The following is a 27,273-nucleotide window of genomic DNA, read 5'->3' as shown; positions in this document are numbered from 1 at the left end:
ACTCCCAACCACTGCGCCACCAGGGAAGCCCTCTCTACACTCTAATGCATGCCAACCCTCCCGTTAGCACTCTCTACTCTGTAAGCTGTGACCACGTTTGCCTCCCCAAATGATTTGTGAGCTTGCTCATGTCAGGGATCTGTCTTAGTGATTTCTAAATAAAAATGGTCCCTAGATCATAGTGAAAGGGTATTAAATGTCCACTGAGTTTGACAATAACAGATTTTTGCTATCGATTAGAAACTGGACAATCCCTCTCCCCCACCAACTCTCACCTTTTTCCAGGGATGTCATTGGTAAGAAAGTAAGGGGATCTCCAGTGCATGTAGAGCTCTTTCACCTTGTCGTAGACTCGGTTCCCCCAAAAAGTGGAGCCTGAGACAAGGACTTCTGGGAATGTGGATCGAGGGCTGGGAAGAGTCAAACAGGGAAGGAGGAAAAGCCAAAATAAAGTGTGTTATCAAGCTAGTCCCCTTTTGGGCAACTGGGGTCTTTTCTTACTGGGGACACTCTGAAGAGCCATGTAAGAAGTATTTCAGAATTGTCCCCACAAGGGAAAGAAGATGAGAGAAATTATCCATATGCTCCCATTACCCATTGGTCAAAGGTTATCTATGGGGTCCTACCCTCCTCACACTTTTGAGTATGTGGCTGTGTCAGAATGACTGAGCAGATTTCTGCGGGTGTCCCAGGTGATGGTAGCAGAGATGCCCCAGGACAGAAAGAAATTGGTAAATGATGCAATTGAGGTGAGGTTCGATCAGGTTACACCTGAGCACAGCTGGTTGCCATAGCAACAATAGAGTAGACAGGTGAGCCAAGAGGATGGGAGGCGGGGGCACACACCTTATCATAATTTTTATTGGCCCTTTGTGATTTCTACTCACCTAAGAGAATAAATCTCACTAATCCTAGCATTAGTCATTGATATATTGCTAGCAAAAAGAAAGTGTTGGGTAATATAACTAGAATTTTCCCAAGCTTCACCAGGCTGTGGGTACAGAGCCATGACAAATACCCAAATTTTAATGTCTCTAACCCTCTAGCTTCTAACCAGCTCTGGCTTCTAGCTCTAGTTCTCAAGCTTCTGCAGGCTTCTCCCAGCTCTATCTCTGAGCGTCCTGAGGGCACCTCACACATACTTAGAAAACAATCTGTCGGCAGTGGTCGCCACGTGACACCAGCCATATTTTTCCTCTCTTGCTCCAGACCCCCTTTGTAGTTCCTTCCACAAGCAGCTCCCCACCACCTCTGCCGCCCATACCCACCATGAGACCACACTGAGGGTGTAACCTTCCTTGCTTCCAAAGTCACCACACCCTCCTGATGACACATTTCTTCCCATTCTCCTTGTGCCAGAGCCATGTTGCAGCTCATACAGAAACAGGAAGATGCTCCTTTCCCTCCAGGTCACACTCAGAGCTGGGAGGGTATAAGAAGTGCTATCTCAGACCCAGTGGCTCTGTCACTGAGGACTGCTCCCTCTGCCTCAGCTCCAGTCAAAGTTGTGATCCCCCTCTCGTCCTGTTTCCCCACCTTCACCACCACCACCAACACATCTCACACAAAATGGCCTCCTTCCTCCTTCAGCTAAAGTGATACTCCCTTATGCAAAAAAAAAAAAAAAAAAAAAAACACTCAAAAAAGCCAGCAGCTTGCAGCCCATCCCGGCAGTGCACAGGAATGCCCAGGCAGGCCTGAACTCCAGCGGTGCCCACAGCCTTGGCATGGGCCATATCCTCCCTATCGTGGCAGCAATTAGAGATCTTCTATATACCAGTGATTATGTGCATTGAGGCTTAGAGTCACCAGGATGTAAACAGTTTGGCACCAAAAATTCCCAAGGGTTTCGTGGGGTATTTTTCCTATTGCTCTGAAATGAAATCTCAGCAGATATCCTAAATAGCTCTTTATCCTGGCATTCTCTCACATCACTTCACTTTAAAGAGAAATGGGTTTTTGGTTGACAAAGGTATCCAACCTCCAAGTGACCTATTCTCCCTAAAAGTGAGCTTAACAGACATGCAACATCAGTCCTTAATTTTGCCTATAGAAAAAAAAAATGGGTTCACAACATGCTGCAGCTTGGTCCAGGTATCTGAAGAACAATGGCTGATGAAAGCCAAGAGCAAAAGAAAATGGCAATAAAATAAGATGGCATGTTGACAGCTGAGATCTAGTGTGACATCTGTAGGTGGTTCTGTGGCTCTGGCATTAGATTGTTCTCACTTCAAAACAGCCATTCATGAACTCTGTCAATCAGCAACTCAGTCATACATACATAAAACTCTTTTCCTCATGCCCTGCTCAAAAAAAAAAAAAAAAAAACCTTAAAGGTGATGCTAAGACACAGGGGACTATATTCCATATGCTGTGATAAACCATAATGGAAAAGAATATTAAAAAGAATGTATATATGTGTATAACAGAATCACTTTGCTGTACAGCAGAAATTAACACATTGAAAATCAGCTATACTTCAATTAAATTTTTTTTTATTTTTTTAAACATGGTGCTAAGAAAATAATGTATAGACCATATGCATTCCATTAGTGAAAGGCAGCATTTTTCTCCTTGACTAACTTACAAACTGAGCTGAATTTTTATCCAACCTTTGCCTTGTCTCACTTTTATAAAAGGAATTCAACTTGTTACACTTTTTGGACTTCAAATAAAAAAGTAACATCAAAGTCGAACAGAAAATGAAAGCTCTGGTTCAGACATTATTTTGTTTTCTTCTCCCAGGTTAATATTTGCACTTGCTGGAGGAGCTTATGCTGATGCATCTGTAAATTGAATATATAGTTTTATGAGAAGGTAAGTAGCCAGGAACAAGGGGACACAAACCAAAGTTCCCTGGTGCTCTCTTCCAAGTGACCTCCAGCTGACTGTGCAAATGACATGTTTAAAAGGAAGAGGCTTTGGTCTCCATGGAAGCTCAGTTTGTGGGCTCTGCTTTGGCAGATTGACAGCTGTGCTAAATGATGTTGAAATTACATGTAATACATTTTAGATTATGACTATTGTCCAGGAAGGACTGAAGAGGCCCCATGCAGTAAGAGGGGGCTCAGTTTGGCTATCTTCTTAAGGTTCATTCCAGTGTAAAATGGCATGGGCTCTTATTATAAATTGAACTTTTTGTTTGTTGGGGGAGGTGGGAAGTACCAAAGTGGTTTCACTAATTAGAAACCATAGGCCCAGAATAACCACGGCAGCTCTTTCCTAGAGTGAAACATACCATGCTCAATACATTTCTAGACACAACTCTACCTCAGTTTAAAGCTAGAAATAGGGACCTCCCTGGCGGTCCAGTGGTTAGGACTCTGCACTTCCATCGCAGGGGGTCCGGGTTCGGTCCCCAGTCGGGGAACGAAGATCCCGCAAGTCACGCAGTGCGGCCAAAAATAAAATAAAATAAAATAAAGCTAGAAATAAAGGAAATGGTCTATTTTTCAATGTCATAATAGTAAATTAGAGTAAAATTAGCCCAAATTGGCATTTGGAATTAACTCTTTGTAGGACTAGTGGGCTGCTGACCTCCTCCTGATACTTATTTATTGATAAGCATGATTTTCTGTTTTATTTTGTTTGTGTAAGCGATGTTTGTGTGAGGAAGCCCAGGAGGAAGATGCAGGTGTCAACCCCCAAGGAAATGAAACAGATGAACAGGAACAGACTTGAATCTGAGCACAGTTGAAATGGGCCCCAAAGACTTCCAGAAAAGCTGTGGGCTGGAGGAGGACTCTGAGGAGGGAGCTGAATGGCTGCATAAGAAGGTAGAAGTGTAGTAACTGGAAAATGTGGATGTTGAAAGCTACCATACCTATTCCCAAAGACTGGAAACAGGAGGACACAAACGACCCTAAGTACCTGGGTTTAAATGGCATTCCCTTTGTCATAGTACACCGTGACGTGGGTCACACCCTACCTTTTTGCTTTTAGACCAAAGTTGATGTTAATAATTAACATCCCTGCTCAAATGACTTGAATCTCTTTGCAAGAAAAAAAAAAAGCAGTTTATGAAGCCACTGGACAGAGAAATAGGAAGGGAACCAAAGCAGAAACTAAGTAAGAAAGATACTTTATACCTCACCAAGATATGACAGAACATTTCATGTTTATCTCCTCCAGCATACTATCACCACCCCCCCCAAAATGAAGCACCAGTCATACAGAGACAGCTCCTCCTCTGAACTAAGCCAACAAGTTTGGATAAGTATGTGTATTGGTTCTAAAAAGACATTTCAGGAACTGGGGTCTGAAGTTCATTGAGAGCCAAGGGAGACTGCCTGTGACGCAGTCTCGTCACACTCACGTGTGGCCCGGGACCAGCAGCCTCAGCATCACCTGGGAGCTTATTCCAACTGCACAATCTTAGCCCCACCCAAGACCTACTACACTGGCCTTTTTACAAGATCTATGAGGTGATTCATACGCACATTATAATTCACAGCCAGCTCAGATGAGTCGTCCTCACTCTTTAAATGTATTGGGAGAGGCAAAAAGAACTTAAAAAGAATTCTGAAAATAGTGAAAAATGGTATCTCACCCTTTCTTTCTTGCCTCTCCCACTAAGAAAGAAGCTTCTCAAAGTGCAAAAGAGCACATTTTGTATAACAAAGAAAGCGAAATAAGAAGCATACAGATATCTGTTGGTATTTACAAAAAGAAACACAGGACAGGTAAAGCCAAAAACAACAAATCTGGTTACCTACAAGGTGTGAGGGGAGAGAACAGGGTAGAAGGGATAAAAATGGGAGTGACCTCTCTCTGGTATGTTTCTGACTTATGGGAGCATGTTAATATGCTGCATATTCAAAAAATGAAATGAAATCAACGATTATGAGAGGAGGAAAGAAAAACCTAAACCCAAACCAAAACAAATGAACTCATTGTATTTCAAGTGAATTCCATCTCCATAGTGAAGGAGATAAAAACAAAACAAAGAACTAATCCAAGTAATTTAAAAGCATAGTGTTTGACTGTACGTCCGCCGCCTTGGGTGAGATTGAGTGATGACTAGAGCTGCAAATGAATCTTGAACGCTTTTAATATTGATACCTTTGTTTCTTGTACAGGTATTGGTGCAGCAATTCTGTAAACTATTTTAAATTAATTACAGGATTGAACAAATGAGGAAATGTATGGGTGTTGCTGGGAACCAAGGGCCAGTGCCTGCTTGAGACACACGCCAACAGCCACAGGGCAGTAGCTGTTCTGCTGAGCCTAACAAGAGTTATGGTTTACATGGGAATCAAGACAGAATAAAAGACAGGCAGAGGGAGCTCCTGCTACACGCACAGAGGATGAGGCAATGTGAAGACAGAAGCAGAGATTGGAGTAATGCAGCCACAGGTCAAAAGACGCCTGAAGCCACCACAAGCTGGAAGAGACAAGGAACAGATTCTCTCCTGGAACCTCCAGAGGGAGTCTGGTTCTACCAACACCTTGATTTCAGATTCCAGCCTCCAGAACTGTGAGAGAATAAGTTTCTGATGCTTGAAAGCCACCAAATTTGTAGTAATTTGTTACAGCATCCCTAGAAAACCTGCCAAGTAGATGTACTATTATCTCCACTTTCCAGGTAAGGAAATAGAGGCATGAAGAGCTCAAGTAACTTGCTCAAGTTCCAGAACATAAGTAATGGAGAAAGTATGCTAACCCAGGAAATGCAATTCTAAAGACAGCCCTTTACGACCTATTTCAGACTCTTTCTGCCAAGTAGTCATTAAAGAGGATTCACTATATAGAACAGATATCTTTCCATATCAGAATGATTATGCAGAAAACCAAGTTACAAGCTCCATGTAGGGATACTTCGGTATGTGAACACAGAGATTCACCTCAGTGAAAGCTCATAGAAATGCTGGATAAAAAACTAAAAGAAATAGATACTTAGCAGAGCTCAAAAGAAAGGAAAATCTCTAAGAGGCAGAAATGAAGGAGGAACATAAAGCCAAAGTGGTAAACTTATGAGCAAGGACTGGGGCTTAACATCCATAAAGGAACAAGAAGCTTCATCTTGGAAGGTACAATGCAGGCAGTAGGGATTGAACACCCTCTCCCTTCCCCCCACCCCCATATAAAGCAAGGACTCTTGAATGGCTATCAGTACAGTGGGGGCTAGAGATGAGCTTCACTCATCAGCTCAGAGGAAAGATCTCCCACTAGAAACAGCAGGCCTAGGCCTTTTCCACACATGTAGGTGGAGACTAAATTCATACAGCTCACATGGTGTGGGAATCTCCAGCCAAGAAATTAATGCAAAAATGGGACCCAAATAAGTGAAATCCTTGGGGCTTCCAGCAAAAGCAAACACAAAACTGTTTAGAAGGAAGCCTTCTAGGGACTTCCCTGGTGGTCCAGTGGTTAAGACTCCGCGCTCCCAACACAGGGGGCCTGGGCTCAATCCCTGGTCAGGGAGCTAGATGCTGCATGCCACAATTTTGAGAGCCTGCACGCCACAACTAAAAAGATCCCATGTGAGGCAACAAAGATCCCGTGTGCCACAACTAAGACCTGGCACAGCCAAATAGATAAATATTTTTTTTAAAAAAAGGAAGCAAGCCTTCTAAACCCCCAAACATACAGAACATTCTAAGGCACATAAGTACACGAGCAAGCAAATATATTCTGGCTGAAAATGAGCTCGCAATAAAAATTACAAAATGCAGGCGCTGCAAAAAGTTAAATTTTCATCGTCAACAGTAGAACAACCTGAAAGAGGTTATGAGATAATTATGTTTCAAATGATAAGGTGAAAAGACTTGAAACCCTAGGGAAAGAACCCTAAGGAACTGTGTAAAAAGAACTGGCAGACCTGAAAATGACCAAACAAAACTTCTAGATGTGAAAACATAACATTCAGCAAATGAAAGAGATTGAAGATGACTGATGAGAACATAGATGTAAGGACATCATCCCAAACGTAGCAAGGAGAGATAAAGAGGTGGATAAGAAAGAGGGTAAGAGAGATGAGAAGATTAAAAATACATCTCACTGGAATTACAGAAGGTGAGGAATTAGAGAATGAGGTCGAAGCAATAATCACAATACAATGACTGAGAAACTGTGAGAACTGATGAACGATGTGGGTATCGGTCCGGATCTAGGCCAAAAGCCCTTGGAGCTTCTGATGGGGCCTCTCATGGACAGAACTCTACTGGAAGTCAAAGGGCAAGGGAGGATGCAGTCCACCCATCAGCCTTCCCAGATCAGGACCTTCAGGCGAAGGAGTGGTAATAGCTTCCCACTGTAGCCCCAGGGGACTTTATCCCTTTTCCTGAACCCTGCCCCACCTTTGAAAATAGTCCCTAGGCAGTGTAAATAGGCAGTGTACTACTGCTTCCTGCCAGAACTTTGACAGCCTGATAGAGGGGTGTGTGTGTGTGTGTGTGTGTGTGTGTGTGTGTGTGTTATTTATATAAGTAGAGAAAAAGACGCATGGGGGTGGAGGAGGGTCTACAAGTAAATATACCAAACTGTTACCATTTTGGTGATTTGTTGTTTTTCTTTTCTTTTTTAGTTACTACATTTTCTAATTCTTCTACAGTGAACATGGAGTACAATGATGCAAAACATCCATCTTTTAATCAGGCTAAGTGTTCATAGAAAATCTGGATTCTTAGTCAATTCATTCCCCACTAGACTGACATCAGCCCTAACCCAGACTCCCTGCCTGATATCAGAGGTAGAGACACAAACCAGTGATGTAGCTGGAAAAAAGAAGGAAAAAAAAAAAAAAAATGAAAAAAAAGAGGGAGGATTCAAACCAGGGATTGAGCAGTTGTTTGTAAATAGTGAATTTCTCATAGATAGGATTACACATAGCCTTGCTTAAACTCAGTAAAATATAATACCCCAAATAGGGCATGGCCAGGTTGTGAAGCTGGCATCCAGGCCTGTGAAAGACAACAAGAAATCCTATGAAACCTAAGTTGTATCTTAAAATAAGCTGCACCTTAGGTTTCACAGATGTAAGAATAAATTTTGTATTTTAAAAGACAACAGCTAAATTCTGACTATCTTGAATGCTCCAAGAAATAGGGAGTTAAGACTTTACCTTGGCCAAAATTAAATTTTGAAGCTATATGTATAAATGCTTTCTAGGTTTGTTTATTAATCTACCCCCATAGCTAACCATTGCCTGCAATTCAACTATCTATACTGTGAGGCTTGGGGCGAAATCTGGCTTTTGATAGATTTCAGGCAGGTCCTCGTTTCAGCTCTTGCTTCCTGGAATGCGACACAGTCCTTAGCCAACTGCAGTACCGGAAACTGGCTTGGATTCAGAGGAAAGAGCGCCACCTACTGCAATAACACTCAACTCTAACAGTTCACTGGGCCTTTTCCCAAAGGCCTTCCACTTGGTCATTCCAGCTCAGACTAGCTCATGAGAATTAACAAGATTTCAGCTGGGGGTTGGAGGGAAGGGAACCTATAGCCACAGACCAACACTTAACTATATTAAAAATCCCCAAGTCTTTGGCGAGAACTATTTGTTATTAACATTGTAATGCTATTAGGCAGGGATAACGATTGATGGAAGTCATTTTACTAGGCAGTCAGATACAAGTGTCAATTTCTTGGAGTTTATATGAGAAATGACATCATCAGCCCAATTCTCTGCTGAGGAGTGCAGAAGGATATAAAACCAGTAGATCCAGCTATAAGCCTTTTGGCCCTTAACAGTAACCACTATTTCCTGACACCCCTACCTACACCCCTGGAGAGAATACCTAAATCCTACTTTCATCCTCTCTCTAAGATAGAAGCTCAGTTTCAGGTGAAGGAGACAGGAGGAGGCATTGCAACTACACCTCGGTGATCCTATACTCTGCAAAAAGTTGACTTTTGTACATCTCAAGCAGGGCAGAATAATAGGCTTAAGCTTAGAGAGCAGGCAAGCAATGGGACTTGGTGGGTCAGGCAGAATCACAAATCCCTGTCAAGGAAGGAAGGGAGGAAGGATGGAAGGATGGAAACAAAGGAGAGAGGGAGGGGGAGGGAAGGGGGAATGAGGGGGGAAAGGAAGATGAAAAGAAGTGAAATGCAAAGGGAAGGGAAGGGAAGGGAAGCAAAGGAAAATGAAGGGACAGGAAGCGAAGGGAAGGGAAGGAAAGCAAACGGAAGGGAAGCTAAGGGAGAGGAAGGGAAGGCAAGGGAAGAGAAGCAAAGGGAAGGGAAGCGAAAGGAAGGGAAGGGAAGGGAAGGGAAGGGAAAACTGCCTCAAGACAATAACCCTCTGATTTTCACTCAGTCTGTTTCCTCACCACCCTCCCCCAAGACTCCTAACCACAGGATAGGGGGACAGAAGAAACAGCAGTGCAGAATCCCTGAGATGGAGAGGAATTTGGTGAATCCTAACACTGAAAAGGGGCCAGTGAGCTGAGCAGACTGAGCCAGGCACAGAACAGCATGGGAGGAGAGAGGGAAGGTCCCCCTGTGCAGGGCTGATGGGCCGTGGTAGAAAATTTCCATTTCATCCTCTGTTAAATGGAAAGCAATTGGAGGATTTTAAACCAGGGAGTGACGTTATCTTATCCATGTGTTTGAAGATAACTCTGACTAATGGACTTAAGGGTAAGCAAGAGTAGAAACAGGAAGATAATTAGGAGGCTACTGTGGTTCTCCAGGATAGAAATGATGGTGGCAGTGGAGATATAATGAATAAATCATATAGAATATTATCTGCAAAGAAGAGGCAGTGGTCTCTGCAACAGGACAGAACTGGCTGAGGCATTTAAGCTTAAAAGAAGGTGAAGTGACCTCCCTACTATAACCTGAAAGGGAACAGGCCTTTATTTGCAAACATGCTTTTCCATGGAAGACAAACCATCACTTTGTCCACAACACAAAGCAATGATTTACTGGGAAGCCACATGAGAAATAGCTCTGGGGTTGGTGGAACTGACTTTGTCCCAGGATAGATGCATAGATACCTCCCTTTCTTCCTGATCCATTTCCCTGCAACCAGTTCTTTAAGTCATCAAAATTATTTTAATAAATCTTCTAAATAATAAAAAAGCAAACAAAATAAATATTAGCTGTAAAAACCATGAAGGAATTAATTGACATGTTTTAAGTCACTTATGAAGCAGTAGGTTTATATCTGATACGTTACGTGTGTTTTTGTAGTACTCTGTAGGCCCTTCCATAGTAAATAGATACAGCATATTTATGTGTATTTTCTATAAATTGAAATGTAATTTTATTTTAAATGATTATATTGATTTTATAATATATTCTCCTTTGTAAATATTGGTGACCCTGTACATGGCTGGTTTTTTTTCTTAAAACAATATGTATATGTTTTTTGGCCGTGCAGCACGGCTTGCGGGTTCTCAGCTCAACCAGGGATTGAACCCGGGCCACACCAGTGAAAGCCTCGAATCTTAACCAGTAGGTCATCAGGGGACTCCCTACATAGTTGTTGTTATTTTTATATAGTTTTTTTTTTTTTGGTTGCATTGGTTCTTTGTTGCTGTGCACGGGCTTTCTCTAGTTGCGGCAAGCGGGGGCTACGCTTTGTTGTGGTGCGTGGGCTTCTGATTGCGGTGGCTTCTCTTGTTGCAGAGCACGGGCTCTAGGTGTGTGGGCTTCAGTAGTTGTGGCACACGGGCTCAGTAGTTGTGGCTCACAGGCTGTAGCACGCAGCCTCAGTAGTAGTGGCTCACAGGCTTAGTTGCTCCGCGGCATGTGGGATCTTCCCAGACCAGGGCTCGAACCGGTGACCTCTGCATTGGCAGGTGTATTCTTAAGCACTGCACCACCAGGGAAGTCCCCCTATGTGGTTGTTTTTTATGTTACATTCTTAGTCAAGAATGTAGACCCAGAGAGGGAAATGAAATTTCCTTCATGAGAGTTTTTAGAAACCCACTCTGGCAAAAATGGGGCCTGTCTCCAGTCTCTACTTTTTCCTGGCTGGGATTCACACATAGCAGAGATTTTAAAGCCATTATTTAATATCCTCTTCTCTCTGCTCCCAAATAATCGAAGCTTTCTCTTTCATAATCTCTTTCTTCACTTAAAAAGTAGGGCCCATCTAAGAAAAGTATTACCAAAATATTGCAAGTAAAAGAAAAATCATCAAATCAAACCAACATGTATTTATCAAATAACTAATACTTGAACTCCCTTCTCTGTATATTCTACTTCCCAACTCCATATTTCATTCCATTATTTTATAAAAATAAAGTTCATGGGCTTCCCTGGTGGCGCAGTGGTTGAGAGTCCGCCTGCCAATGCAGGGGACACGGGTTCGTGCCCCGGTCCGGGAGGATCCCACATGCTGCGGAGCGGCTGGGCCCGTGAGCCGTGGCCGCTGGGCCTGCGCGTCCGGAGCCTGTGCTCCACGGCGGGGGAGGCCACGGCAGTGAGAGGCCCGCGTACCGCAAAAAAATAAAAAATAGAGTTCATGTAGCATTGGTCCACATAAGAAAGTAAATCGTTTCTTAAATAGAGCAGAAGAGAGCTACAGTCAGAGAGAAATAAAGGAAAATAAAAGCACCCAACCTTAAGGGCCACTGGCTCCCTGTCCACTTCTCTCAGGATGGTTCTGAAGATAAAAACTCAAGGGAATTAATATTTGTTGAGAGTATAAACTTGGCGAACACTAAGCTAATGTGAAAGCTAATGACATTCTTACGAAGGTCACATTTCTTACCATCCAGAAAATAGGCAAATTCAGCAGATAAAGGAATGACACATTGAAGAGAATAAGCAGAGCCAGCACCAGGAGATAGGACAGAGTTTGTGAGAAGTCAAGTCAATTTTCATTTGTTCAGTCAGTGCACGGATGAAGACAAGCAGATGGGAAGCCAGCCAAGGGACTCAAGGTTAAAATGTATACTTTGAGTTAAACATTATGCAAACAATAATTCACTTGGCTATTTAAAAATGTCTGAACTGGAAGGTTCTCAGATCCATTGCTGAGCTAAGAATTCTATGCAACAAGTTTATAAACATATATAAGCAGGGGAGAAACTGCATGTCTCCAAAATGGTCATCTTTCACGTCTATGTGTGGAGGAAGATCTGCTTCTTAGCTGGCTGAGCTGCTACTGAAGGATCCTTTTCACCCATTTGGTCAATATCCAAGAAGGCAGGCCTAACCGATTTTCTAAGATACTGACTCCTAGGGCCGGACTGGAAACTGGCCAAAAGTGCAGGGAAATTATCAAATCTAAGTGAAAGCAGATTCAAAATGGCTATTTTTAAATGGGGCACATCATATTTGAAAGCCAAGAAAAAAAGTAGGTTAGGGAAGGAGAGTAAGAGTGCAGAGGCATGTGACACTGTTAGAAATCCCAGCAAAATAATAGGCTGTCCTTCTCCCAGGAAGTTTGAAGAAAGACCCAACTGGTCTCCCTTGCTTTTGCTCCCATGCCCCTGCAATCTATTCTCAACACATAATCTAAGTAATTCTATTAAACACAAGTCAGGTCATGTCCTCCATCTCATCTAAACCTACCAATGACTTCTGATCTCACTCAGAGTAATTGACAAATACTCCAGGGCCCCATGTGATGCTAAATGGTGCAGACCAGAACAGGAGACTTCACGGGACATTTCCCCCTTTTTTGGATCCCCAGCATCTGTATTTCCTTGCAGGTTGCAGGAAATCACCCCGTGATATGGTACTTAATAGGAAGCAGAGCCTACAGCAGTGGAGGAGGGACTGTTCCCTATCATCACTCTAACCATCAAAGCAATCACATGACTCAGGCTAGGCCAGTCCAGTTTGTGTTTCTGCATCACTCTCTCAAGATTTAAAGACAGAAACTGAGAGAGACCTTCAAGATGGCGGAAGGGTAAGATGTGGAGATCACCTTCCTCCCCACAAATACATCAGAAATACATCTACATGTGGAACAACTCCTACAGGACACCTACTGAACGCTGACAGAAGTCCTCAGATTTCCCAAAAGGCAAGAAACTCCCCATGTACCGGGGTAGGGCAAAAGAAAAAAGAAAAAACAGACTAAAGAATAGGGACAGTACCTGGACCAGTGGGAGGGAGCTGTGAAGGAGGAAAAGTTACCACACACTAGGAAGCTCCTTCACTGGTAGAGATGGCGGGTGGCGGAGGGAAGCTTCAGAGCCACGGAGGAGAGCACAGCAACAGGGGTGCAGAGGACAAAGAGGAGAGATTCCTGCACAGAGGAACGGTGCCGACCAGCACTCACCAGCCCGAGAGGCTTGTCTGCTCCCCTGCCGGCCACTATGGGTGGGGGCTGAGAGCTGAGGCTCCAGCTTTGGAGGTCAGACCCCAGGGAGAAGACTGGGGTTGGCGGCGTGAACACAGCCTGAAGGGGGCTACTGTGCCACAGCTAGCCAGGAGGGAGTCCGAGAAAAAGTCTGGAACTGCTGAAGAGGCAAGAGACTTGCCTCGGCTTATCAGTGCAGACCCCAGAGACGGGCATGAAATGCTAAGTCTGCTGCTCCAGCCACCAAGAAGCCTGTGTGCAAGCACAGGTCACTATCCACACCTCCCCTCCCGGGAGCCTGTGCAGCCCGCCACTGCCAGTGTCCCGTGATCCAGGGACAACTTACCCGGGAGAACACACAGCGTGTCTCAGGCTGTTATAATGTCACGTTGGCCTCTGCTGCCGCAGGCTCACCCCACATTCCGTACCCTTGCCTCCCCCCGGCCTGAGTGAGCCAGAGCCCCCGAATCAGCTGCTCCTTTAACCTCCTCCTGTCTGGGCGAAGAACAAACACCAGAGGGCAACCTACACGCAGAGGCGGGGCCAAATCCAAAACTGAACCCCAGGAGCTGTGCGAACAAAGAAGAGAAAGGGAAATCTCTCCCCGCAGCATCAGGAGCAGCAGATTAAGTCTCCACAATCAACTTGATGTACCCTGCGTCTGTGGAATACCTGAATAGACAATGAATCATCCCAAAATTGAGGTGGTGGACTTTGGGAACAATGATATATTTTTTTTTTCCTTTTTCGCTTTTTGTGAGCGTGTATGTGTATGCTTCTGTGTGTGATTTTGTCTGTATAGTTTTGCTTTTACCATTTGTCCCAGGGTTCTGTTTGTCCATTTTTTTGCTTTGTTTTTTGTTTGTATACTTTTTAGTGCTTGTTATCATTGGTGGATTTATTTTTTGGTTTGGTTGCTCTCTTCTTTCATTCATTCTTTCTTTTTTTATTACTTTTTATTTTTTAACTTTTAATAACTATTTTTAATTTTATAACTTTATTTTATTTTACTTGTTTATTTCTTTTTTTCTCACTTTTATTCTGAGCCGTGTGGATGACAGGGTCTTGGTGCTCCGGCCAGGTGTCACGCCTCTGCCTCTGAAGTGGGAGAGCCGAGTTCAGGACACTGGTTCACCAGAGACCTCCCAGCTCCACATAATATCAACTGGCAAAAATCTCCCAGACATCTCCATCTCAACGTCAAGACCCAGCTCCACTCAATGACCAGCAAGCTACATTGCTGGATACTCTATGCCAAACAACTAGCAAGACAGGAACACAACCCCATCCATTAGCAGAAAGGCTGCCTAAAATCATAATAAAGTCACAGACACCCCAAAACACACCACCGGACACAGACCTGCCCACCAGAAAGACAAGATCCAGCCTCATACACCAGAACACAGGCACTAGTCCCCTCCACCAGGAAGCCTACACAATCCACTGAACCAACCTTAGCCACTGGGGGCAGACACCAAAAACAACAGGAACTAAGAACCTGCAGCCTGTGAAAAGGAGACCCCAAACACAGTAAGTTAAGCAAAATGAGAAGACAGAGAAACACACAGCAGATGAAGGAGCAAGGTAGAAACCCACCAGACCAAACAAATGAAGAGGATATAAGCAGTCTACCTGAAAAAGAATTCAGAATAATGATAGTAAAGATATCCAAAATCTTGGACACAGAATGCAGAAAATACAAGTTTAAACAAGGACCTAGAAGAAATAAAGAGCAAACAATGATCAACAACACAATAAATGAAATTTAAATTTATCTAGAAGGAATCAATAGCAGAATAACTGAGGCAGAAGAACGGATAAGTGACCTGGAAGATAAAATAGTGGATATAACTACTGCAGAGGAGAATAAAGAAAAAAGAATGAAGACAACTGAGGACAGTCTCAGAGACCTCTGGGACAACATTACACACACCAACATTTGAATTATAGGGGTCCCAGAAGAAGAAGAGAAAAAGAAAGGGAATGAGAAAATATTTGAAGAGATTATAGTTGAAAAATTCCCTAATATGGGAAAGGAAATAGTTAATCAAGTCCAGGAAGCACACAGAGACCCATACAGGATAAATCCAAGGAGAAACATGCCAAGACACATATTAATCAATCTATCAAAAAATAAATACAAAGAAAACATATTAAAAGCAGCAAGAGAGAAGCAACAAATAATATACAAGGGAATCTGCATAAGGTTAACAGCTGATCTTTCAGCAGAAACTCTGCAAGCCAGAAGGGAGTGGCAGGACATATTTAAAGTGATGAAAGGGAAAAAGCTACAACCAAGATTACTCTACCCAGCAAGGACCTCATTCAGATTTGACAGACAAATTAAAACCTTCACAGAAAACCAAAAGCTAAGAGAATTCAGCACCACCCAACCAGCTTTAAAATAAATGCTAAAGGAACTTCTCTAGGCAGGAAACACAAGGGAAGGATAAGACCTACAATAACAAACCCAAAACAATTAAGAAAATGGTAATAAGAACATACATATCGATAATTACCTTAAATGTAAATGGATTAAATGCTTCAACCAAAAGACATACACTGGCTGAATGGATACAGAAACAAGACCCATATATATGCTGTCTACAAGAGACCCACTTCAGACCTAGGGACACATATATATTGAGAGTAAGGGGATGGAAAAAGATATTCCACACAAATGGAAATCAAAAGAAAGCTGGAGTAGCAATTCTCATAGCAGACAAAATAGATTTTAAAATAAAGATTATTACAAGAGGCAAAGAAGGACACTACATAAGGATTAAGGGATCAATCTAAGAAGAAGGTATACCAATTGTCAATATTTATACACCCAACATAGGAGCACCTCAATACGTAAGGCAAATGCTAACAGCCATAAAAAGGGAAATCGACAGTAAAACAATCATAGTAGGGGACTTTAACACCCCACTTTCACCAATGGACAGATCATTCAAAATGAAAATAAATAAGGAAACACAAGCTTTAAATGATACATTAAACAAGATGGACTTAATTGATATTTATAGGACATTCTATCCCCAAACAACACAATACACTTCTCAAGTGCTCATGGAACATTCTCCAGGATAGATCATATCTGGGGTCACAAATCAAGCCTTGGTAAATTTAATAAAATTGAAATTGTATCAAGTATCTTTTCCAACCACAACACTATGAGACTAGATATCAGTAACAGGAAAAAAATCTGTAAAAAATACAAACACATGGAAGCTAAACAATACACTACTTAATAACGAAGTAATCACTGAAGAAATCAAAGAGGAAATAAAAAAATACCTAGAAACAAATGACAATGAAAACATGATGACCTAAAACCTATGGGATGCAACAAAAGTTCTAAGAGGGAAGTTTATAGCAATACAATCCTACCTTAAGAAACAGGAAACAACTCAAATAAACAACCTAACCTTACACCTAAAGCAATTAGAGAAAAAAGAACAAAAAAACCCCAAAGTTAGCAGAAGGAAAGAGATCATAAAGATCAGATCAGAAATAAATTGAAAAGAAATGAAGGAAATAATAGCAAAGAGCAATAAAACTAAAAGCTGGTTCTCTGAGAAGATAAACAAAATTGATAAACCACTAGGCAGACTCATCAAGAAAAAAGGGAAAAGACTCAAATCAATAGAATTAGAAATGAAAAAGGAGAAGTAAACTGACACTGCAGCAATACAAAGGATCATGAGAGATTACTACAAGCAACTATATGCCAACAAAATGGACAACCTGGAAGAAATGGACAAATTCTTAGAAAAGCACAACCTTCCAAGACTGAACCAGGAAGAAATAGAAAATATGAACAGATGAATGACAAGCACTGTAATTGAGACTGCGATTAAAAATCTTCCAACAAACAAAAGCCCAGGACCAAATGGCTTACAGGTGAATTCTATCACACATTTAGAGAAGAGCTAACACCTATCCTTCTCAAACTCTTCCAAAATATAGCAGAGGGAATAACACTCCCAAACTCATTCTACAAGGCCACCATCACCCTGATACCAAAAACAGAGAAAGATGTCAAAAAGAAAGAAAACTACAGGCCAGTATCACTGATGAACATAGATGCAAAAATCCTCAACAAAATACTAGAAAAAGAAACCAACAGCACATTAGAAGAATCATACATCATGATCAAGTGGTGTTTATCCCAGGAATGCAAGGATTCTTCAATATATGCAAATCTATCAATGTGATACACCATATTAACAAATTGAAGAATAAAAACTGTATGATCATCTCAATAGATGCAGAAAAAGCTTTTGACAAAATTCAACACCAATTTATGATAAAAACCCTCCAGAAAGTAGGCATGGAGGGAACTTATCTCAACATAATAAAGGCCATATATGACAAACCCACAGCCAACATCATCCTCAATGATGAAAAACTGAAAACATTTTAACTAAGATAAGGAACAAGACAAGATTGCCCACTCTCACCACTATTAGTCAACATTGTTTTGGAATTTTTAGTCAGAGCAATCAGAGAAGAAAAAGAAATAAAGGAATCCAAATTGGAAAAGAAGAAGTAAAGCTATCGCTGTTTGCAGATGACATGATACTATACATAGAGAATCCTAAAGATGCTACCAGAAAACTACTAGAGCTAATCAATGAATTTGGTAAAGTAGCAGGATCCAAAATTCATGCACAGAAATCTCTTGCATTCCCATACACTAACGATGAAAAATCTGAAAGAGAAATTAAGGAAACACTCCCATTTACCATTGCAACAAAAAGAATAAAATACCTAGGAATAAACCTACCTAAGGAGACAAAAGACCTGTATGCAGAAAACTATAAGACACTGATGAAAGAAATTAAAGATGATACAAACAGATGAAGAGATATACCACGTTCTTGGATTGGAAGAATCAACACTGTGAAAATGACTATACCACCTAAAACAATCTACAGATTCAGTGCAATCCCTATCAAACTACCAATGGCATTTTCACAGAACTAGGACAAAAAATCTCACAATTTGTATGGAAACACAAAAGACCCCGAATAGCCAAAGCAATCTTGAGAAGGAAAAACGGAGCTGGGGGAATCAGGCTCTCTGGCTTCAGATTACACTACAAAGCTACAGTAATCAAGACCATCTGGTACTGGCACAAAAACAGAAATATAGATCAATGGAACAGGATATAAAGCCCAGAGATAAACCCATTCACATATGGTCACCTTATTTTTGATAAAGGAGGCAAGAATATACAATGGAGAAAAGACAGCTTCTTCAATAAGTGGTGCTGGGAAAACTGGACAGCTACATGAAAAAGAATGAAATTAGAACACTCCCTAACACCATACACAAAAATAAACCCAAAATGGATTAAAGACCTAAATGTAAGGCCAGACACTATATAATTGTTAGAGGAAATCATAGGCAGAACACTATATGACATAAATCACAGCAAGATCCTTTTTGACCCACCTCCTAGAGAAATGGAAATAAAAACAAAAATAAACAAATGGGACCTAATGAAACTTCAAAGCTTTTGCACAGCAAAGGAAACCATAAACAAGGCCAAAAGACAACCCTCAGAATGGGAGAAAATATTTGCAAATGAAGCAACTGACAAAGGATTAATCTCCAAATTTACAAGCAGCTCATGCAGCTCAATATCTAAAAAACAAACAACCCAATCCAAAAATAGGCAGAAGACCTATATAGACATTTCTCCAAAGAGGATATACAGATTGCCAACAAACACATGAAAGAATGCTCAACATCATTAACCATTAGATAAATGCAAGTCAAAAGTACAATGAGTTATCACCTCACACCTGTCAGAATGGCCATCATCAAAAAATCTAGAAACAATAAATGCTGGAGAGGGTGTGGAGAAGACGGAACCCTCTAGCACCATTGATGGGAATGTAAATTGATACAGCCACTATGGAGAACTGTATGGAGGTTCCTTAAAAAACTAAAATAGAACTACCATACGACCCAGCAATCCCACTACTGGGCATATGCCCAGAGAAAACCATAATTCAAAAAGAGTCATGTACCACAATGTTCATTGTAGCTCTATTTACAATAGCCAGGACATGGAAGCAACCTAAGTGTCCATCGACAGAGGAGTGGATAAAGAAGATGTGGCACATATATACAATGGAATATTACCCAGCCATAAAAAGAAACAAAATTGAGTTATTTGTAGTGAGGTGGGTGGACCTAGAGACTGTCATACAGAGTGAAGTAAGTCAGCAAGAGAAAAACAAATACAGTATGCTAACACATATATATGGAATCTAAGAAAAAAAAAAGGTCATGAAGAGCCTAGGGGTAAGACGAGAATAAAGACACAGACCTACTAGAGAATGGACTTGAGGATATGGGGAAGGGTAAGGGTAAGCTGTGACAAAGTGAGAGAGTGGCATGGACTTATATACACTGCTAAACGTAAAATAGCTAGTGGGAAGCAGCCACATAGCACAGGGAGATCAGCTCGGTGGTTTGTGACCACCTAGAGGGGTGGGACAGGGAGGGTGGGAGGGAGACGCAAGAGGGAGGCGATATGGGGATATATGTATATGTACAGCTGATTCCCTTAGTTTTAAAGTAGAAATTAACACACCATTGTAAAGCAATTATACTCCAATAAAGATGTTGAAATAAATAAATAATGACAGAAACTATTTGCAACAATGGAATCAAGGATGCAGCGGCTATCATGTTCCATATGGTGGCTGCAGCACCACCAGCAGCAAGTTGTCTATCTTCAGTGGTGCCCACAGGAGCATGCCAAACAGACCACTGGCGTACGACCCTGGCAGTGTCCTTTTTTAAAAAAAAAAAAAATTATTTATTTATTTGGCTGCACCGGCTCTTAGTTGTGGCACACAGGATCTTTAGTTGTGGCATGCAGCATCTAGTCCCCTGACCAGGGATCGAACCCATGCCCCCTGCCTTGGGAGCATGGAGTCTTGGCCACTGGACCACCAGGGAAGTCCCCCTGGCAGCATTCTTGCTTGCTGAGCTTTCTTTGATTCCTGCCGTTTTCTGAGCCTGGTTCTAAGGCTTCTCCTTTGATTCTGAGAGTTACTTATGGCCTTCCAGTAAATTCCTTTTCTGCTTAGATTAGCCAGAGTCATGTTCTGTTGTTTACAACAAAGAATCATGACCAGTAAGAAGAGCTTTGTTGCAGGTTGATGAAACTCTGAATATGGAAGGTAAGGCCTAGAGTCTAGTAGGGTACAGGGATAATAAAGTAGACAGAGCTGAGTTTCTTGGGACACCAAAGGGAGGTGGCCTGGGGTGCAATCTTAAAGAAAAGAGAGAAGTCTGGTTAGTAGGGCTGAAGAGCCTGTGGAAGAAAGAGAACAGGAAAAAATCCCAAGGAGCAAAAAGAAAAAGGGCAGGGCTTCTCTGGTGGCACAGTGGTTAAGAATCCGCCTGCCAATGCAGGGGACACGGGTTCAAGCCCTGGTCCGGGCAGATCCCACATGTCGCGGAGCAACTAAGTCCGTGCGCCACAGCTGCGCTCTAGAGCCCGCGAGCCACAACTGCTAAGCCCGCGTGCTACAACTACTGAAGCCCGTGCGCCTAGAGCCCGTGCTCCACAACAAGAGAAGCCACCACAACGAGAAGCCTGCACACTGCAACAAAGAGTGGCTCCCGCTCGCCGCAACTAGAGAAAGCCCACGCGCAGCGACAAATACCCAATGCAGCCAAAAAATAAATAAATAATGTAAAAAAAAAAAAAAAAAAGGCAAAGGAAAGTGAAATGATAAAGAAATACTTTATCAAATAAAAGCCTAATCTAAACAGACTCACTGTTTAGAATCCTGCCTCCTTCCTTGAATCTGCTCTGCTCATAGTTCCTTTTCTTACCGGAACTGCTCTTGTGAGGTTTGCAGTTCCAAAGCCTCCGGTGAGATGTCATTTGCTGCAGCTGAATTTTTTTAAAAGTCAAAACCTAAGTAAATCTGACAATTTTTTTAGAAAGTGGAATATGAAGCATGGGTTATGCTTCTACAGGACCATCGATGAGTTTTGTTGTTTGGTTGAGTATTTAATGTATTTTACTTCTTGCTGGTCGTTATTTAGAGATCCATTAACTGAAGCATGAAACTTTGGAAAAACCAACAAAGAATGCTCTATTGATGAGGTTTATGAGGTGAGTAGTGATAGGAATTCCATAAATCCCACATGGAAGTCTGTATTATTCCAGTCTCTCCTCCTGGATTCCTCTCCATCCCTGTCATTGTCTCTCTTTCCCTAGTCTTTTCTCCATGTTTCTCTCTCCCTCAGCCTGTGTGTGTCTGTCTGCATCAGTTTCTGCTTTGTCAACTCCTCATCTCATGTTCAAAAAGGGTTTACTGTACCTCACGAAAATGCATACAATATAGCAAGATAACATCGACTCAAAGTAGATGAGAAAGGAAAGGAAAACCACAGAGTAGGGTCAGAAGTGAGACTAATACAAAATTGCAGACTATGAAGCCCTACTCTCAAGCTGTGGGTGCCATAAATATCCTCCACGTTCTCCAGCAGTCATTCCAAAGACGGAAATACAATTCAGTGTCCATAAGATCAAATCATACCAATTGCTCCAGCTTCCTAAATCTGCATAATAACATAATTTACGACAACGACGCGTCACAATGACACAATTGTCAGCAAATTCCTCCACCTCACAAATGGCCCTGCCACACTTAAGAAGCAGAAATCCCTGACAGAGAGTTCACTCACCTTCCCTGGCTGGAAGCGCTGGTTTCCCAGTGTGCTTAATGGGAGTATTACTTCACACAGCAGCTAATAAATTTGTGGAATTCGTTACCCCCTGGAGAAGGTGCAGGCAGGAAATAGAAATGGATTAAAAAAGGGTTTGTCAAATTCATAAATGGTGAAGCCATAAATAGCTCTTCCTTTGTTTGCATTTAATAACATTTCATTTCGTGACCGACCCCACCCCCATACCAGCTATTCTAAAGTACAATCTTACAGCTCCTTACCCCTTTCTCCAGTAAGATTTCTGATGATATATATAACACAATATATACTTATGTCTAGAAATATTATATTTTTCATTCTTTGTTAGTAGAAGTATATTTCAAATTTGAGTAGCTTTGTTTAAATATAGATAAGATGCTTTGACAGTCTTTACATTTTCAGTGTATTTTATAACTGTACACAACACATAACTAAATTAATAATTTCAATGCTGCAATTCCAACTTATACCCTGATTTAGAACAGATTCATCATGCTCTGACAACCCAACTGAAGTAAACCTGGCCCTGGGAACATTTTGGAAACTTTCTTATTGCTCAAGGCCCAAAAGGGAGTGAGGAAGGTAACTGGGGTTGGATTAAGCTTGAGCAGCACTTGGCCTGGGCAAGGAGAAAGTGAGGTTCTGTGGTTTTGTGTAGCAGCTGGTGCCTGTCTAGCCTACGATCCTGCCTGCCTGAAAGAGGGGAGATACGCAATCAGTGTTTGCAGAGAACCAGCATGGCTACAGCTGACCCCTTCCAGGAGTCACCCATCGGTGTGACCGATGTGGCAGTTCTGGGAACCAGGCCCTCTTCAGCCGGAGCTGGGCTTTCCCTATCCTCTCAAAAGCCTCTGAGCATAACAATGAGAGACAGGACTCTGCTGAGCTTCAGGTCGCTTTCTTATCTTCAGTTTGGGGAAATTCTGGAGAATTTACCAAGTCTCTGAGTGTCTGGGGAAAAGTAGCCAGAAGCCACTAGATTCACTGTCTTTTCAGAGAAAGAACTTCTGGGCACCCTGGGAAGGAATTGATATCAGGGTGTCTAGTTTATACCAGGGAGAACCGAGGCTTATGTGCATGGGGTTCTTTGGGCCTTTAAATTCCAGGAGTTATTTTTTAGAATGATTTTGGAGGTGGGAATGAGGGTAGTAAAAAATAGTTATGCTGCCATAAACATCTGCCCTTTGTTGTGTTCGGATTTTTGATAACTGTCACCAACACGGCAGAAGCAGGTCTTGAGACCTAGATTCAGGCCAAGAAAAAGAGGCCAGATGTTCTCCTGGTCTACCTTCCCTGTAGTCCCACTGGGGCTTGCTCTGAATATCACCTTGGACAAATTGCTTACCTCCTTTACATCTTCTTCCTCAGCCCTAAAAACAGGCAGTGACCTTATGCTGAAGGTCGTTTTCAGCTCCAGCTCCCATCCCTCCTTCCTGGGCTCTTGGTTCCGCTGGAGTAAACAGCAGAGCTAAGTGCCCTGTTAAGGGTGCTCCTGCCGGCTACCTGCTAAACTCACATGATACTCCTAAGTACTGACTTTTCTCCTGGTGTGCATCTCACCAGAATATTCCTGCTGAACTGTAACACAGCAGCATCTGTACTAAGCAAGAACTGTTTGAAGGTTTTCAGGAACCCACCAGAAGAGAGTTGGGAAAGCAAAAGCAAGTCACCTTCTCTTTAAAACGAGGACGAAAAGGAAACATCTCAAGTTGTTGTAAAGATCAAATGAAATATTTAGCCACCACGGTGTCCTGTGTACACAGTGCTGTGAATCCTACAGTGCGTATACTGGGAGGTGACCAAGACTGTCTTTGCACAGAAGAAACTAAGGTTCAGAGAGGTGAAGAAAATTCCCCAAGTTGACATAATTAGGAAGTGGTAGAACTGGTTTTTAAACACACAAATATTTGACTCCAGAACTCATGCTCTTAACCAGTATATTTATGAGTTGTTTGGCTTTGCAGTGGTCAATGCATGTGGGCTTTGGGGTCAGACAGGAAGAGATTTAAAAGGTGACTCTACCACTCACCCGGGGTGACTCTGGACAACATAACTGATTTTGCTGAGCCTTAGTTTCCTCATCTCTGATGATTAAATGAGATTATACGTATGAAGCACCCAACACAAGGTAGGCTTCGGCAGATGGTTTTTGTCCTGAGTCTGTCATGTTCCTAAAGCGGACCCTGAGAAGAGGCTTTGGAGGCAGTACTTTATCAGGGAAGTGATCCTCAGAAGTACAAATGAGGAAGTAGGGAATATGTGACAGGGAAGGAACAAGAGTCAATAAAGGGTATGTTATTGGCCAGCTAACCACTGTGAGCAACTGGGGCTCAAACCCATCTACACTGTCTGAGAAAATGTGTGGAAGCCGGCACAGAATCATCCCACCAATGCAGCAGTTCTCAAACCTGAGGACACAATAGCATCTCCTGGAGGGCTTGTTAACACCGGCGGCTGGGGTCCATTCCCAGAGTTTCCCGACGAGAAGGTATGGGGCGGGGCCCAAGAGTTTGCATTCCTAACTAGTTCCCAGGTGATGCTGAGGTTGCTGGTCCAGAGGCCACACTCTGAGAACCACTGCACTAAAAGATGGGAGGTGGGGGTATGGAGACACTGACTTGTTCCCTGCCGATTGAGACGCTCCATTGTTCGAGGATGTAACTCCCACGCACATATTTCCGCCACGCCCTGCCGTGGTGAAGCAAATTCAAGCAGCACCTGAGCAAATTTTCAGGCAGAGCAAAAGAGAAACAGGTGTTTAGAGGTAGGAAGCAACTGTCTCTCACAGCAGCTGATAAACGCAGGTAAGCTGAGGGATAGGGACAGGGCATCAACAGTGTCTGCTCTATTTTCTCTTCCCCATTGTTGCTGCATTTGTGACCATTATTAGTCTCCAAGCTGAAGGGCTATAGTCTCAAGGTCATTGGTGGAGAAATCTCTGAACCCAATGGTTCTGAAGGTGGAAAACTCCCTCAGTCTGAGGCTGACAGCAGCCGCGAAGGACTCTTCCAGGTCAGCAATTTCTTCAGTGAATCAAAGGAATGAGGAGGAGAGGAATGGAGCCAAGGCCAGAGCAGTCTACAGTGACTCTGCAGTGATCAGCAGACCCACCATGACCCAACGCAAACTCCTGACCGCACTGAGGCACTCTTTGCAGGCATATCCTGCAAAGAGGATGCATTTTATTATTATTTTTTGTGTGTGTGGTACGCGGGCCTCTCACTGCTGTGGCCCCTCCCGTTGTGGAGCACAGGCTCTGGACATGCAGGCTCAGCGGCCATGGCTCACGGGCCCAGCCGCTCCGCAGCATGCGGGATCCTTCTGGACCGGGGCACGAACCCACGTCCCCTGCATCGGCAGGTGGACTCTCAACCACTGCGCCACCAGGGAAGCCCAAGAGGATGCATTTTACATGCAAATCATGCAGGGTGTAGAGCTCTCCCACACGTTGTGCCCTGGGGAGCAAATGGCTAACACCGGCGGTAAAATGGGACTGTTCCATTATTGTGTTCCACATATATATTTAATTGTCAGCATTGCAATAGCTTTAACTACAAATAAGCACAATCTCATTGCCCATCAGTTGTTTGATGGGAGGAAAAAAGGCAGTTTGGAGATGATTTTGACATGAGACACATCATTATCATCTTTTTGTATGAGGTTTTGTTTTCATTCTTCACTTCCCTCATCCTCTACTCAGTGCTTATATTTTTCTACAAGTTCAATATCAACATACTACCGGCACTACAAGATATTCTAGCATTCCTCTGAGTCCTGAGGGGTTCATTTACTAATTCCAGATAGCTGAAGTAGTATTTTTTTTCTTTTCTCAAAACACTTTTATATCTCTTAATTCCTTCATTCTCTTAAGAATGCCTTGGGCTTAGGGCGTTGGCAAGAACACTATTTGCAAATGGGGAAACTGAGGCACAGAATTGCAAATTGAGTTGTTCAGGAATTGACGGGCAGTGATAGAGTTGATTCCCAATAATCTGCAGAGTATCATGTTCAATTTTGCTCATGTGGCTAGAAAATCTTTGGACATATTAATCAATGAGTATAGAGAATTCCCCACAGTTCCTTTTCCCTTTATTCAAGCAAATAGCAGAGCTCTCTGCTCAGTACCCCAGGGTAGGTATGTGGTTCAAAAAGTAAAATTAGCACTGGAGAATTCCACGAGTTTCTGGAAGAAGTAGGAAGGAAAGTAGAAGAGCAGAGATGGGGTGTTGGAAAGGTGCAGCAGAGACTTAAGAGGATGGAGAAACATGGAAAGAGAAGACTGCCCTCAGACCAGAAAAGGACTCCCTGAGGTTCAGGAAGAGTGGGAAGAGAGGGCTGTGTCCCAAATCAGCAGGGATCCAGACCCCCACCTCCTGGCACTGCAACCAAGGAGGAGGCCAGACCCCAAGAGGAAGTGCTGTGCAAGGTTCACAGCCTGGACTCAACAAAGATTTTCAGAGCCCGGGCATATTCAGGAAGTAACAGTGTCCCAACAACTGAAAGGCCCATGAGGACAAAGACATAGGATGTCTCAGTTTAGAGACGATGAGCAATCACAGAGGTCCCCGCAATTCTCCCCATGGCCGAAACTCAGCACTGAGTGATACCTGGATCATTGACCCAAGTCCATGAGGCAGAGGCTGGGGGGCAGGGGTCAGTGTAAAGGGGGAATCCTCAGAATGGCTAGTAAGTATCTATCAGAGGAAGAGTGACTCTGACTTATAGGATATAAAGTAAGTGATATTTCACACACCTGAGTTTGAGGCTGAGCTTTAAACTTGTAGTATTTGTTTTGTGTTGGGCTGCCCCCTGCAGGCCAATAAGGCCTGCACTTGCCCAGCTTTAAGCCTGAAGAAAGAGCCCAGAGTCAGCAAAAGAGACCTCAATGGTTTAATGAATGGGGAAGCTTACACGTCGGAAGCAAGGTCCTGGAGCAACATCCCACCATATGTGTGGTGGATGGCGGCAGGCAGGATGTGGAGGCAGTCTTCGCTCCCAGGGAGAAGGGGAGACTATCAGTTACAGGGGAATTGACATCAGGTGGGCTCATTAGTTACCAGGGAAACCAGTAGACGGGCACGCCCCTCACCACCCTTTTGATAAGAACAATCACCAGCTGGGGCTTGGGGCAAGTATGTAGGAAGGTCAGTCACGTGCATAGGGTGTAGGTGAAGCAGGGACTGGTGGAGCAGGGGATGTACTGAGAACAAGAGAACAGCCATCTTGAGGAACCTGACCATACATTTTGGTACCAGCAACATTCTGGAACCAGGGACAGTCTTAGGTAAAAGAAGTGAAAATTTCTCTAGACTCTT

This window comes from Leucopleurus acutus (assembly GCF_964270905.1).
Source record: "Leucopleurus acutus genome assembly, chromosome: 1".
Lineage (NCBI taxonomy): Eukaryota > Metazoa > Chordata > Mammalia > Artiodactyla > Delphinidae > Leucopleurus > Leucopleurus acutus.
Note: the sequence above shows the minus strand (reverse complement) of the source record.